Below are 17,134 nucleotides of genomic sequence, written 5' to 3'. Positions count from 1 at the left end.
ATTTACATGTTCCTTAGCAAAGTCAGGCAAATCAAGTTGTCTAACGTATTATATTGTGCCCAGAAGCCTGTTTGATTACAGTGGATTACTTCTTTTCCATTTGCCAAGGCTTCCAAATCCCTCAAGATTAAACTAGCAAAGTATTTCGCCTCAGTGTCTATTAGATTGATTAATCCTTGTGATTAATCAGCAGCTGTGCGGTTTGTGTAAATACTTTTTTTATATATATGGTGAAAAATTGCCCCTTTCAATGATTCAGATGTGGCATCAACCTCCAAACAGTAGTAAAAGAGATTCTGGAAAGCAGCTGCCAAATAATCTGGGCCTTGTTTATAAATCACTGAAGCACCTCTCCCTCCGCATTTTATAATTCATTCAAGAATTTCTTGCTGAGAGTATGTCTGCAGGATTATTTTTTTATTCGCATTTAGCCAGTTGGATTGTACACCTGCTTGACACTAAATATCATTAAAAAAATTTACCCGGGATGTTAAATCAGCCGTGTTTGAGCTGTGTATAAAGAAATGTGATTTTTTTCCAGATTATTAATACAATGCCAAAAAGTTTGCTGATTTTTAATTTTGCAGACTAGAGAGTCAAAGTCTTCTGTGCCTCTCCTTTCTTCCCATAAAGAATTTTTACATGCTTTTCTCAGTTCCTTCAACTTCTATGCATGTTCTGCTACCGTCTTTTTTTCAGCCTTTTGACTTCCTGATCCAGGGATTTCCTTTGTACCCTTATCTTCTTTAGGTACCATTTTTTGTATTTAGGTCTCCTTGTGTTGATCACCCCCAAGCTCAGTTCTTAACTTGTTTAGTGCTGATTTCCAACCTTAGTCAGAGCCTTGGTTTCCCTAATGGTATACCAATGGTATACCCCCTGCCTGCTTCCAATCGGAGTACTTTACCAGTGAGCGACTATTCCATTAAACCCTGTGCCGATATATCAAACTTGAAGCCAAACCCACCATCCCTGTAGACTCAGCAATCTTATTAGCGTTGCTTATAATTATAAACTGAGACTAGTGGTCACTTTCGCATCACGGCGTGGTTGTAAACTTTTGTACAACTTTAAAAAGCCCCATAGAAACATACATAAAGTTCAACACTGAATTGCTCTTACTTGTTCCGTGTGTAAAAGCAGTGGGTGTATCAGAGGAAATGCAGCCGTTTATGACTCATAATCCAAGGGCTTCCAGGGTTGCCAATAACGGATGATCACGTTTCTCCAGCTTGCTGTATCCTGGCATCTGCATTGGAATTACTTTAGTAGCATCAATTCTATTAAAAGCTCCCTTCCTCGGGCTGTGATTGGCTAGATTCATATTAAAATCTCCTCTCAGAAGCCATGGTATGTTGCAATGCGAAACAGATAATTCTATTAGCTTTTGTTTAACTGAGTCAATAATGTTATTCTTCTGATGAGGTCTTAGTGGTACATATGCATATATTAATCACCATCAGCGGACCGCGGCCTGGCCCATGCACCCAGTTTTCAATTTGGATGGCCAACATATGTGTGGAGTCAATTTCTAATTTGATAACTACAACACATGCTTTATTGAAACATCTATCGAGAAGCCTCCCTTCATATGGCCTTTCTTTTTTGCTTGATCAGCCGGTAAGTAATACTAGATTAAACCATGTATCTGGAGCACCTCTTCTTTCCATTTTTCCTGCAAGCACATGAGAGCATGTTATGTCACGTAAGTAACCTTTGATGCATCTACCTGGAGTTTTTTTTTTTATCCTGCTATGTTCCATCACAGGACTGAGACTGAATCATTTATGCCACATGAGCCTCTTTGCACTAGGGGTCATGCAGTTGTATTACTGCATAGCGCCTGCGATAACCATCCCCAATCCTCAGCCTTACAAACTGAAAAAATGTCAAATTTGCACCGATGACTCAAAAAGCATTATTATACAATTACGATGTTTTTCGATTCATCTAGATTTGAGCTGTTACTGGGCCCCAGTGCCTCCTTTAACACTGAGCCCATCGCAAAGAATGCATGCCAACCTATTCGTTAGGGTAGAGTTCATATTTTCTCAGGCTTTCCTGCTGTAGTTTTCCCATGCTCTTCCTGTAGTACTCTTGGATATCTCCCTCTACCAGGGGAAGTAACATTGATGCCCTATTCCGCAAAGATATCCCATTTATATCAAATCAACTGAGCTGTCTATGATGATCCCCATGTAACAACTGTTGTTTTGTTCTGTTCCCTTTCCTTTCAAGTAAGGGTGCAAATCTGACTACTACAGGGTCTGAAAAGTTAGATGCCTATATTTGCTGTCAGCCGCCAATAGTTTTAAAATATTTCCCCTATTTAATATATTTCTTTGCCTCCTAGAGTCAAATTCAGGGTAAAATGCTGTCTTAGTGCAATAATATTTTTCACTTTCTAGCGGTAGTTGTTGCTGGTTGGGAACTACCCACAACTTGTTGCTCACTTCCAGTGGTCTTGGAGGTACATGCTCTTTTTTGAGACTATCATTAGGGGCTTGTGGTGTTTATGGTCTGAGACAATACCCGTTTTCACTTTGCCCGAGTTTGATAGACTTACTTTCCCACCTTCCCCTATATATCAGTGAATAGGTTGACCACCAATTACTGCACTTGTAACTATTCATGCTTTGAAGAACAAGTTTCATTATAGTGGTCTGGCAATCAAGGGAATCACATAGATAAAGCTTTATAAAGACTTCCAAGAATGGTACCTATACATGTGTACATTGTGTTAGCTGACACAATGGCGGTCATTATGACACCGTCCGCTAAGTCCCGACGGTCAGGTTGCTGCCAGTGCGGCCGCCTTCCCATGGGCCCCATTAAGGGTTCCACTCTCCCCATCTCCGCCAGCATTTACATGGCAGGGTTACTTCCATGTAAAAGCTGGAAGAGAGGGGGGTTGTATTCCCCAGGGCGGTGCCGCTTGCAACGCTGCCCTGGCAGATTAGTCCCTCCTGTGAAGGAGAACCGGTGGTGCTGGCGGTCTGACCATGGTCAGACCACCGCTTTGCTGGTGGTCAGACCGCCACCGTGACTCTGGCAGTCTGAAGACCACCAGGGCTGTAATCAGGCCCTATGTGTTAAATGGTGTTTACATTCTACATCCATGTATGAGTGAGAACATCTTTCTTAAAGAGTATATCAAACGTGATACATGCCATGTGACACATGCCACTGCAGAAAGTATTATGTGGGGATGACTAGATGCCTAGTTAGACAAAAAAGTATTGAACACAGATATAACATTTGCCTAAATTGTCAAGACATTTTTAATTGAAGGGCATACCATTCATCAGTTACGGTTTGTAGCTTTATTATACATCCTCCAAAAAGAGGGAAACTACAGAAACATGATTTTGCAATGAAAATGTCACTGTGTTGAAACATTTACCCTATGTAACCATTGAGTCTAAACAAAGAACAAAACTGAATATGTTTTGTTTGAATATTTGTGATGCTGAACAGAGTACATGTGTACACATATACTATTAGATACATTCATGTGATATTCTTGAAAATGTGCTCTTAGTTTGTGTAGTTTAGTTTTTGTTATGTATTGACAAATTGTTTGTGTCAAAAAGCACTAACCTTAAAGTTCAAATCCTGTGGGAGCAATGTACTCTTCCACCCATAACCACAGCCAGTACTGACCACACACAGCATAATATGGAAGACATAGTAGAAGTAGAGAAAGAGGAACAGGAGAAGAGATGAAATTGAGACATTGGATATCACTTCTCTGCCTCATCACTCTGCTGATTCCTGACATCTGCAGGTGAGAAAGGATATCCAAAAGTAAAAAAGTGATCTTTAGTAATCTACCATGAATGTTTAGCATATAACAGTCTCAAAGTGATTCACCTGGACGCTATCTCTGTATAATAAACTCTTTCTGTTCTTGATATGAAGTTGACTTCCTGAAACTGAAATGTGACAAGACATAAGTGATTACAAAAACACTTAATGACCTCCCTCCAACTCGCAAGACAGCTATCACCTACCTGATATGTATCTTTTAAATGCATTTGTCTTAGTTCTGATTAACATTCGCTACCCCTTCATGGGGTCCTTTTCGTCCCAGTCCTAACCAATGAGGTTTGACCCTCCTTGTCACAGGAGTGGCACTGAAGTCCTTCTTCTATTTTATATATATTTTTTTATATATACTGAACCCATCCACCTCCTTCTGTTTTGTGTCCTGTCCGTGCGGGTGAAAACACTTGTTATCCTTCACATGTAGTTTTTGTTTTGGCTGCAATTTGTTTATGTTCAAACATTTTCTTTTCATTAAGTGTGCTTTTGGGTAGCATTATTACGGCTTGAGTATGCGGCGGTGCTTTGGGCCTGGCTTCTGACGTGCTCCCTGCTCATGTGCTGAGGTGGGACAGGGAGATACAGTCGTGTCTGGGGTGGTGAAGGAGTGGGGGCCAGCATGACAGCTTCCCGGGCCCTTGCGCATGTCTCTATAGACATTCAGTGCAAGGGAGAGATGTTCAGTTATTGGGCAATAGGGTACTGCAAGAAGAGATCCTGTTGCCTAGTGAGGCCTACATAAATAGGAAGCACAGGCGCTGCAGTAGCACGTCCTGGTGCTTCCTCATAATCCTTGTGGTGATTCTGTTGGTACGGCTAAATAAATGGAGAAGTGGAAGCATTCCAAGCCTCCTGAGCAGGACCAGTCTGAGAAACTATTGCACTTTTCAAGGGGAGATTTGCAGCCCCTAATTAAAGAGGTTGTAGATACTGCTTTAAAGGCCAAGGAATTACCTTCCAATTATCAGCATTTTGATGACGAGGCAGAGGATCAAGAAGACTGTAAGGGCAGATATAGTCAGTCTGAGCAATTTAAAGAGGTCTTGTCACATATCAGAGACCAGTTGGGGTTTGCCGACCCAGTTTTGGCTGAAGATGACGTTTTCGCACAGTATATTACTTCTACGTCTAACTGCTTTCCCTTCCGTGACATCATTCAGAATATGCTGCATTAAGAGTGGAGAGATATTGATATTGATTTTGCGCTTTCTCCACAAGAGGTAGTTGTAGGAGAGTTATGAAAAGCAGTTCCCTCAGACCCCAAAGGTTAACACCACTCTGGTGTGCATGCCCTCCTCTTCCTCTTTGGCCTCTGAGGATGCAGTCCTCTCTGACCCGGCAGATAAGAAGGTGGAATCTGCTTTGAAGCGTGCTTATGCTGCCTCTAACTATGGGATCCGGACAAGTACTTATGCAGCATTTGCCACATAGGCTCTCTTGAAGTAGTTTTATGCCTTGTTTGAGTGCCTCCAGGCCCAGGAGGATCCTACAGACCTATTGGCCAACATGGAACTGTTATCTCAGTTTTTGTCAGATGCTGTTTTTGACTGTCTCTGGGCCTCAACTTCTGCAGCTGTTGCTTCCATTTCTGGCAGACCGTCCTTTTGGTTGAAGAGGAGAAGAAGATCCTAAACTCTATTAAACAAGGGGTGGATAAGAAATAGTTGGGTTTCTGAAGAGGAGTTTTTCAGTCTACTGATTGCCGCCCATTTTGAGGGCGCACCCACCTTCCATGCTAAAGCCCAACCCTCTTCATCCCGTGCCCCTGATATCCGGCAACAGAAATGTCTATATGGCAGTGGGAGGTTGGCTAAGGGATTTCCTTCCACAATGGAAGTGAGAAGTGACAGACGCCTGGGTCCTTTCAGTAGTGGAACATGGATATCAGATTTGATTCTTAAACCACGGTCCACCTCCTCACTTCAGAGCCATTCATTCTCCAAAGGATCCTGTGCAGTTACAAAGTCTCATGGTGGGCATCAATCTGCTCTTGAAGAAACATGCAACAGTCCTTGTGCCGGTGAGTGAGCATGGTATGGGTTTCTGCTCAACCCTGTTTTTAGTTCCAAAACCAGAGAGTTTGTTATGGGCAATCATCATTCTCTGGTCCTTGAACAATTATCTGATGGTGGAGCAGTTTTGGACAGTGTCTCTTAAATTAATCATTCCTCTCCTAATGAAGGGAGACTTTCAGGGCACATTGGATCTCCAAGACGCCTACTATCACATGCTGGTGCATGTGGGAGTCAGTTGTTCCTGAGGTTCACAGTCTTAGGCCAACAGTTCCAGTTGTGAATCCTCCTGTTCAGCCTGGCTATCTCTCACCGGGTCTTCATGAAGCTATTGGCTCGATTTGTTGCTTTCTTGCAATTGAAAGATGTTCTTTATTCTTATCTGGATGTTTAGTTATTGACTTCTCCATCTTTCGTAAAGGCACAACAAGATGTGGAGTTGGTGCTCAGAGCCTTTAGTGACTTAGGTCTTCTGGTGAATCTTCTGAAATCTCACCTTACTCCTTCCCAGATGAAGACGTTTATCCAAGCTCACCTGGATACTGAGCTGGGTGCTGCATTTTTTCCCGACAACAAGGTCCTTTTTTCTCCAGATGGCGGTGAAGGACTTGTTGACTTGTTCACACAGTTCTGCAAGGTGCTAGTTGAGAGAGCAAGGACTGTTGGCCGCTTCCACTGCTGTGGTCCCCTGGGCGAGGTTTCATTTAAAGCCCATTGTAAATCACATCCTCAGTCACTGGGATCCCAGATCCAGAGACTGCGGGATCATGATCCCTCTCTCAGATTAGGGCTTTCGAGATCTGTCCTGGTGGTTGGTCTGGGACTGTCTGAGACTCAGACTGGATCTGAGAGTAGCGTACATCCGGGAGGAGAAGAATGTCGGGGTAGACAGTCTCAGTAGAAACTTAACATCCTCAGTGATGTACCACTTGACTCGGTTGCCATTCCTCCAGGTGTGTCAGAAGTTCGGGGTTCCTTGGCTGGGTCTGTTTGCCTCTCCAGGCAATGCTCAGTGTCATCACTTTTGCACAGAACTTCCATTTCCCCTAGTCTGGGCGGAGGATGCTCTGTCAATCCCATGGTCACAACAGTTGCTGTATGCCTTTCCTCCAATTCCACTCCTGCCCAGGGTGCTTCAGAAAGTTCAGGTGGAACAGGCTCACGTGGTCCTCATTTCACGTTATTGGCCCCACTGTCACTGGTTTCCCTTCCTTCTGTCACTGGCCAGGGGCTGGGTTTTTGTTCTTCCTCACAGCAAATCTCCTCTTCAGTTTCCACTACTGTCACACCAGATGTCCTCTCGGTTGTGTCTGACGGCTTGGTACTGAACTATTAGGTTTGGTTCAGTAGGGATGTATGTCCCAAGTTACTTTGAAGATTCAGGCATTGGGGTCTTTCTCTAAGGATCCTTCTCGTATTGATCCCTCTAAGATCATGGATTTTTTGCAAAATGGACTTCTGAAAGGCTTAACCCTTACCACACTTGCTGCTCAGTTGGCTGCTATTCAGACTTGTTGCTCTTTTTCTGACGACTTCTCTACCTTGCCTCCCCTGGTGTTGAGGTTACTTCAGAGTTTCAAGTTGCAGAGACCCCATACCCACAAGATGGTTCCTTCTTGGGACTTGTCCATTGTTTTTGGGGGTTTGCAGGGTGCCCCGTTTGAGCCTTTGGAAGATGCAGAGTTGGTCTGGTTGTCTGCTACTGTGGTTTTCCTGGTTGCCATTACTTCGTCCAGATGCTTGGGTGAATGAGGGGCACTTCTGTCTGTTTTTCCTTAATTTAAGTTTTTCTCAGATTGGGTGGTTCTCAGGTTGGACCCTAAGTTTGTCCCTGAGGGTCCTTCCTCTTTTCATTTTGCTGAGGTGGTTGTTCTGCCTGTTTTTTTCTGATTCATCCTCTTTCCTTCCTTTTGCCTTTGATGTTAGGAGAACTCTTTTGATATATTTGAAATGTACGAAACCGTTCAGGCTGTCTCTGTCTTTGTTTGTGACTTATGGTTCTGTTTCTAATGGTCAAAAGATTTCCACCAAGACTCTTAGTTATTTGGTTAGGCTTTTGCCCAGGCTTGTACTGCTGTTGGGGAGTCTCTCCCTGAGGATGTCCAGGGTAGTGTCCACTTTCTGGGCAGAGGGTGAAGGGGTTCCCTCCTGGATGTTTGCCAGGTGGCCTCCTGGTTGCCCCTGCATACGTTCCTTACCCGCTATTGTCCCTCTGTTTGTGAGGATCTTGATGGCAAAAAATGTAGATAAAATAGAAGAAGGACTTCAGTGCTACTCCTGTCACAGGGAGGGTCACCTCATGCGTTAGGACTGGGGCGAGGAGGACCCCTAATCATGATAACGAATATTACCGGTAAGTAACGGAAACATAAACAATTTATGAGTATGTCCATGTGTACATAGAATAAATACTTCATTTTTGTCTTAAACGACTGATTAAAGCTCTTGGCTGTTTCTGATAATTTTTTATTATTTTTGATTTATTGACTAATAATGTGACTTTGTATGCTAGAACGGACTTTATTTAAAACCACATCAGTCAGTCAGAAATCTCTAATAGTTCTTCGTTCCTTGTTGGGAATGACTCGTCTCAGACAGGAATGTATTACAATCTCTTTCCACTGGTAAGGACAAAAACCCAGTCTTTGTTCCTTATTATGTCAACATCAGTAAAATTGTACATTACAACTGAATTATGTTTAATTCTACTCCAAGTTTCCTAATCTCGGGGTCCTCTTATCTCTGTAAGAGAGAGAAAGGGATATTGTCAGGACACCTCCGGTCAGTTCGGCATCACCTTGCAGACTGACATAGCTTTATTCTTTATATGCCTGTTTCAAATGATTCCACCGATTTTTCCCTATCAGAGGGATAAGGGAAACATTTCACTCCTTGCCTTTGCTCCTTTTTTTTGGTCTTCCCGTGGGAGCCTCAACACCTTCATAGACCAAACCTGCCCTTTCTCTGCGAGTAGCGAGCTTTCAAACAACGATGGCAGCCTTTGGCTTGTATGCCTTGTGGCCAAGCTGAATCACCACAACATATAAGGCCAGTTTTTCTCCAACATGGAAACCAACTCTCAAACCCTTTGAAAAGTTCCAACTTCTTTAAGGCATATAGCAAGTAACAGAGATAATTTATGACAAAACAATGGAATGCAGTCGACCATTGTTGGACTTACCTGGTTGATCGGTCTCAAAAGGTCATTCCCTAATGGCCTTTGTGTCTCTATCTCACACTTCATCGAAACATAACTTTTTTTACCATATTCTCCTGCTGGTGTGACAGTTTCCTTGGCAAGTGCAGCTAATTTAAAAAACTGTCTTACTGGCATAAAACATAGATGTAGATCACTGCAGTTGATTCTCACCCTCCTTAGCAACCTCACTGGTAATACAGCCTCTAGTCTTCAGATGTTACGTGCCACCTTATTCGTTCATACCATGAAGTGCTCAACTGATCAATCCATCAACGTTTCTGAAGCTCAAAAACCTAATGTTTGGGTGAGTTTGAAGGGCTTCAAGAACACTTGCAGAGTATTGTCTTCCTTCAACTGGTACCCCATCCTCCACAAACTCCCAGTACCCTTTTCTGTGCCATCTACCTTCCAACCATTTCTTCATTAGTTTTTTGTTGAGTGCAACACAAGATTGTCAGGAATTCTGTGACCACATATGTCAAATTCGACTATCTGAGACGAGGCTTGACAAGCTGGACAGGGCTCGTGGACAGGGTAAGTGGACACTAGGACAGAAGCCACATTAGGTTCTACCTGCTCCAGCTATGCAAACAAGTGAACAAGTGTGTACTTGGTATGAGAAAAAGCACCAATTATCGCCATATGACGTAAGGGAAGTAATTTCCCTACCGTGGAATATGATGTCCACGTGGACAAAAAGACGTGCTAAAATAAAGTGCAAATCACACTTTTACATTGACATTATACAGGTGGATTTTCCAGGGCAGAAAATCTGCCCGGTGCATGGTTATGATATCCTAGCATATGCCTGCAAATCTATTTGCAATGTACATTTCCACAACATAAACATAGAAGAAATAGCTTTGAATTTTAAAAAGTTGGAAATCGAAGACAGGGTGATGCAGAATCTTTCAATATAATTCACAATATAAATATTAAAGCAATGAAGCGACCTGCAACGCTGAACCAAGCCTCCATCTTAAAATGGGAAATAGATTTGCTCCAAACCACAGTCCTATATAAAAAAAATAAACCAAACATTCTGATGAATTACAGAAACTGTTACAATACATTACTCCTGGCAATAATTTGGAATTGGATATGTAGCAGCTTGGATTCGACTCTGTAATTTTGAAATACACCACAGCATTCACATGTTGTACTACAAAGGCAATCCTTACTGTGCTCCATTGTTTGTGTTTATGTGGGCTTCGAAGAGGAAATGTATGTCTATTTTAATGGTGCGGTTCTGAAAGGAAGGTATCATATTCTGAAAGGGAAATGTGTTTTCACCCAAACCACACTGCTTTGGAAACTCACGAAATATCATCAGTCAGACCAGCTTACAAAAATTTCCAGCATGTAAGAATAAAATGGCAAATGACGCCATGCCATGTAATGTAAAGAAATAATCTGTCCGCATTTAATAACACGTTCCAAGACGTCTTCTAAAGTCCATGTACTATGGCTTCAGATACATCATTGTGCAATTACATACAGTAAACATGGGTCAACCAGAGACCAAGATTAGAATACAATCAGATGTCAGAAGGATCTTTAATCCAAAATCCCTATGCACCTCCCCCTAGGATATAATATCAGTCGAGTGAACACCTAAAAAGTTCACTTCTGAAAAGGCTCCTAAAGCACAGGTAATGCCCTCAGCTAGAGGATTCAGAATAGGGGTCCCAAACTTAGCTCACAGCTACAGGTAGTGTGTCAGTACGTTAAAAAGAAGCTCCCTGAATTGCAGCACATCACAGTATTCGTTTCAGTGGGTCTACTGTAGACATATTCAAGAAGGTCACCTTGCAAGAAAAGACAAGATTTTCTTTGAGTTTGTTAACCCCAAATAGAATCTACATATCTGATATAAAATCATATATTTTAAGAAGCTGATGTTTGAAAACAAAAAATTGAAAAGGATGCCCTAGTGATGCATGTTTAGGGGAGATAAACTGCCTTTTGAATGAATGTTCATACCAAGTTGCGGAGATTTATAGCTTGTAGTATTTACCTTGCGCCAGTGGGCACTTCCTGTTGTAATGATAGGTCATTAGTCATATGGAGGCACTTTAATGTGATAAAGCTTTTTCTGACCCTGCTGTTAGTAACCCCATCTTATGCATTGGGGTGGCTGTGTTCTACCACAATATTAAATTAGCTTAGACAAAATATTGTATCCACAATATAGCCAACCACAATATCATGAAGGTAAGCATACAGAAGCAAGTATACTTTTATTTACATTCTTAACTCCACATCTATTTTTCTTGAAGATATTTATATCCAACATTGGCACATACATCCGAGTGGCCTCTACTAGTAATCCTGCAAGGTGTGCCCACTAATGTAATTGTCTCTGATGTGCTTTCTCCTGCAACAGTTGTCTCAGTCATCAGTAGCTTGTGACTATTGTCATCATCCAGATGTAGCGCTTGTAATAGACAAGGTTGAGAAGAGTTTATTTAAGTGGCCAGTAATGCCGTAATTGGTTCGTGTGTTATGCTGATGTTGAGTGGAGGATTCCAGACATGCACTCCAAGATCCCCCTGTAGAGACGCTGTGGGTTGAAAAAGCCCAGCCCCAAGTTCACAATATGATTAAGATTCTGTGGCAGGGCTGGTAATAACATATCAGAGAAGCTGGTTGGGAATGTGGGGACAAGTTCTATTACAAATGCAGGCAGTAGAACATACATTTTGAAGATGATACCAGGGTGAGCGTTGTTTTTTTGGGACAAGGCAAGTATGAGAGAAAAGGTCATGGTATACTTTTTTGCTCTTGGTTTCTGCAAAAAGATCTAAATAATTAAAGGCTGTGGACCATCAACTGTTGCACTTGGTAAATATGAATTATGATGAACTGTGTCAAAGGCAGAAGACAGATCCAGCAGGATGGGTGTAGCTATATTATTGGAGTTTGCCTTGATCCACTTATAGTCCCAGACCATGTTAAGGTCTGCTTCAGTGCCATGTCTGTGCAATAAGTGAAATAATCCACAGTGTGATTATTTGAAGTGGAGGTGGGGGTTTTGAAGTGTATTTGGAGTCCCTTCCCTTTGACACATACTCCCAGTTTGGATATAAATGACAAAACATATTAGTGATGGCCCATTACAGAGCTATTTACTGCTGGTCATTTTATTCAGCTTAAAACAAAGCCCTGGTTGTAGCATAAATGCTTCTTTTAGCCAGAGCCTGGCACCACCCCGGGGATCACTTGAGGCCTCACTAGGGGGGCCCGCCACCAAGTTTGAAGACCCCTGCCTTAGGGAGATCTCCAGTATAGTGAAAATTTAACAAGTTTATTAAACTTAGATAAAGTTTGTAAATATGGTTTTATGTTTACAAATACTGTAAATGAATTGTATATAATTATTTTAAATGTAGAACAACAGACAAAATGCTACAGCACTGTTAACTTAATATAAATGGTAAAAGTGTGCTCTGAAACTTGTAGTAGCATAATTTCACATAATTGAGACAAAGCTAGTTTAAAGATGCTGTGTGCCCATATCTGCTCAACAGAGCGCCACAGCTGTTTACATGTCAAAATATTCTGTCTGGAAAACAGGCAAAGGAACACCAACCATGCAGTTCAATGAAGAACTGCGAAGTCCTTTGGCACACCCATCTATAGGCATAACTCAATATAAAGATGTTTAACCAGATCAAACTCATTTGCTTTTACATTAGGAAATTCAAACAGCAAAGCTTCCAAATGATGCTCCAGTGATACATGTCTAAAGGTGATAAGCTAAAGAACAGAACGCTGAGTGTCCCTACGTAGCTATAGGTGGTAGCAGCAAGCTGTGAGAAAACATTCAGACCCTAATATCAGTGTCTCTTAAGTGGCTAAGGGCAATGAGGCATCACTGCTCTTTTGAGCAAGGGATAGCCATATCAGAGACGCAAGCACTCATTTGGCAATAATAAGAAGGGAATGTACCATCTCAAAAACGTGGGATCAGATAATAACTGAGAAGGCCACTCACACCAAAATCTGTGGTGACTTTATTTCAACTCTGTGATCAAGGCATTACACAAGCAGAGTCTTTGAGAAACCGCTCAGTCATTCCCCAAGATATTTCCTCTCTATTTAATTTGAGATAGTACTTGAGGAAGCTCACATTCATGGTCAACTGCTGGTCTGTTAGGCCAAATTACACTAAAATTTGTGCATGAGAGCTATATTTGAGGAGTTTCAAAAGGTGCAGTAAGTATTACATTTCATGATATTGCAGGCTTTGTAGAGCTTTCCTGGAAATGTTTTGAAGCCGTACATTAGTGCTTATGTTAATATGGCTTTTATACCTCTAAGTGCGGGAAGTAGAGAGGGGATTTGTAATTTTTAATAGGGAACTGAGGCAAAGCTTATTGATGCTACTTTTGGCTTTAATAAGTTTGACTGTTGTCAATGGCCTCCTCCTGCTTCAAACCACATTCCAAGATATTTATATTTTGTTCTCAACACACTTGCAGAGTTGAGAGAATAAGGATACCCACTTCACCTATGTGGGCAAGTGACGTTATATGAAGTCATTTCTGTATCTGATCACAAAAAAGCAGAAAAATAATACTGCAAAGGATAATTTCTGTCTACCACCTGAATTCTCCAATTGTCTGCATTCCCTCTCAGATATGATAGAACAAAGGCCACTTCAGCCCAATCATCTGGAAAGACTGCAGATATGCACAGCAAATACAACTGTCACTGATTAAGAAAGAATTCAAGTTTTTTGGATCTTGAGAAAATCTTTTGGGCGGGGCTAAGGGTATTATTGGAGTTACGGCAGAACTCAATATTTCTTAAAGGAGGCAAAAACGTGTATCTTTCAAGGGAGATGGCTATGCCTATGATTATGAGCTCTTGAAATCTGATGGCAAAAGTACTTAAGTAACATCTTTCTTATCTGATCTTTGCAAATTGTCTCTGGCTTCTTTCATTATGGTTAACTCTGAGTGGAGCATTTTATTCTCTGCTTTACTTAAACCTATTTCCTATTGTAATTTAGGTATGACTTCCCAGATCTAAGACAGCGTAATGTCCAAATCCATCGATGAAGTTGGGTGACAAAGTCATGATACACTACCCTTGTGCTGGGAATCCAATGGGAGTGATGATCTTTTCCATTTGCCACCATCCCCCCACTGACCACAAGTACTTATGAATATGAACATGATTCCCAGTGGTAGAAGACCAAAGAAGAGGAACAGGAAAAGAGAGAAGACAAAAGACTCCACCACTCTGACTCATAACTTCTATTGGTCAATGGTGCCAGCATATCTACAAGACACAGAGATATCTTAAGTAACTTGTTGTTAAATATTTTGTGCTTAACTATCACACCAAACTGAGATATATTTCTGTACTGTGATGCGAAACTCATAATTCCTGAACAGTAAACATACATCAGAACAAGTGGACTTTAAACTCCTATCCCACACCGTGCATGTTGCGCAGGTTTGGCCAGGCACAGGGGGCAGGGTTGGGTGCAGGCTCTGGGCACAAGCCAGGCCCTGAACCAAACCCCATGCTGGCCTAAAGGCATGCCTGGAGTTGGCCACTGAGGGGGGGTTGGGTGCAGGGCTCTTGCCATGCGCTGCTTATATCCTCACATATTACATCACTCATGACATATTCAGTGGCAGCATTGACAAAATCACTGATGACATCTAAAATGACATAATTTATGACAACATTGAGCATGGGAAGGGTGCAAGTAATAGATACTTCAAGGGATGAATTATAGTTACTTCAATTAACTATAAGTGGTAAATTTAAGTGGCTTTTTTTGCACAAAATGATATGTTGTAACTGACTATAGCATCACTTTAACCTTGCTTTTTTTAGTGAATATACAAATAGATATATATATATGTGTGTGTTGAGATATATATCTCACATTTAGTAAATAATATGCTATTTTTTACTACCATTCAGTTGCATAAGAAATTTAATTTTTCTGTTGACATTAATGCGACCAGCAAATTATTGAACCTTGAATACCATTCAAAAGAATGCTTAGCTATTATTTACCTAAAAACGATGTACCTGTTAAATACCACTCCTGAAATAAAAGATTAAGGGCCTGATTTAGAGTTTGATGAAGGGATTACTCTGTCACAAACATGGCGGATATCCTGTCCCCGTATTAAAAGTGCCATGGGCAATAATGGAATTGTGATACAGCGTACTGGATGTCTGTCACATTTGTGACGGAGTCACCCCCTCCGCCAAACTCTAAATCAGGTCCCAAGTCCTCAACTTCACATCTATACATTAGCTGCTGATAAGGAATGCCCAACCAGGCCCTATTCACAACCCTCGGTAGTTAGTAAAAAGTATTTATACATATTCCTGAAATTAGCAAAATGGCTTACACCAACATTCCCTTACAATCATACTTGACCTGTTCCTAAATGAGTCATCCATATAATATATATCCTTCAACAATGTATAATGTCTAAAAACTTTCAGTGAACTTCTGGAAGTAAATATCTGCACCTTATTAATCTCCAGTTTATGGAGAAATTGTTGATAGCAATACATGAGAACTCTTTCATGTCAGCCTGTGCACAGAAATCCACAACTGAATAATGTATTGAAAGTAAAGGTTTTAGTTTTTCTCACATATTTTGGCAACCAGTCTTTGATTTAAGTCACAACTATTTGTAACATATCTCTGTTAGTGACACTAGTTGTGCTCAGTCTCTACCTTAGTCAAATTAAGTACTGCTTGCACTTAAAACTTTACTGGTAGTTAAACTGTGCACCGTTTAATGTTAACCACAGTGAATCAGACTTGTCACCACGACTATACTATTTTTATTTCTATTTCAAATATGCACACATGTACATACAGCCAATCTCTATTGTATATGTTTGTGGGCCTTTTAGGATAATGACATCAGTGCTGTTATCAATGATGTTATTTGAGATGTCATCAGTGATGTAATCAATTATGTCATTTAACAAGGTACGGTTACCTCAGTGAACTATAACTGACAAATTTCAGATTTTGGGGTTTTTTAAAGGTTAGTTTTTTACTCATTTCAACAACTAAATATAGCATTACTCTAACCTTATTTCAGGGAATTTGTTTCTTTTGTAAGATACAGGAAGATCATATCACCATATCTACCTAAAATGTCTGTTTTCAGTGAATTCCTGTACTTTGTATCATATTCAGCCAACACCCTCACTGCCCATGCCCCCATGCTGCATGCCTTCTGTTATTCCTCTGCGTACCCATGTCCCCTCCCTCCTGCACTCCATGGTCAGATTGCTCATCATGCCAGCCTGCCCTCCATGGTCAGTTTGCTTCTCCTGCCCTGCTCCCTGTGCTCCTGTCTCCATCTACATGCCTCAGCCCCATCCAACCTGCCTTTTGTGGTCGATTATGCTACCATTGCACCTCCTGCCTACCTTCTTTGATCAGCTTTCAACCATTGCCCCGGCCACAGGTCCACTGACCTCCATTCTCCCTGTGTATGCCCCTGCCCTTCCCCCGGTCTGTTGTGCTGCCACAGCCCCTCCACCTGCCCTTCACTGCTGCCACTGCCACCACCCACTGTCCTCCATGTGCATATCCCTGTTCCCTCCCTGGTCTGTTGTGCTGCCACTACTGTCCATTGCTGTCACTAACCCTCACCCTGCCTCACTGTGCACAAGCCCCTCCCTAGTCTGTTGTGCTGCCATTTTCCCCACACTGCCATTGCTCTCCATTCCTGCCCCCTGTCCCTGCACCATCCCTGCTCCTATTTATTCTGTGTGTGTGTGCCCCTGTCTCCTCCCTCTTCAGGCAATTGTGCTGCCACTGGCCCTTCTGGTGTCACTGCTCTCCATCGCTGCCCCTGCCCCCTCTTCACTCTTTCTCCATGTGTGTGCCTCTACCTCTCACTCCCTGCACCATTCCATTGTGCTGCCACTTTGCTGTCACTGCCTTCCTCTGTCACCCCCCCTCCGCCCTGCCCCCAGTTCTCCCTGCATGTGACCATGCCCCTTCCTCCCTTTTATTGTCCTATTGTTACCCCGATTCCCTCCACCTGTTCGCCATGTGTGTGCCTCCTCTCTCCCTTCTTGGATGTGCTGC

This window comes from Pleurodeles waltl, chromosome 1_2 (genome assembly GCF_031143425.1).
Source record: "Pleurodeles waltl isolate 20211129_DDA chromosome 1_2, aPleWal1.hap1.20221129, whole genome shotgun sequence".
Lineage (NCBI taxonomy): Eukaryota > Metazoa > Chordata > Amphibia > Caudata > Salamandridae > Pleurodeles > Pleurodeles waltl.
Note: the sequence above shows the minus strand (reverse complement) of the source record.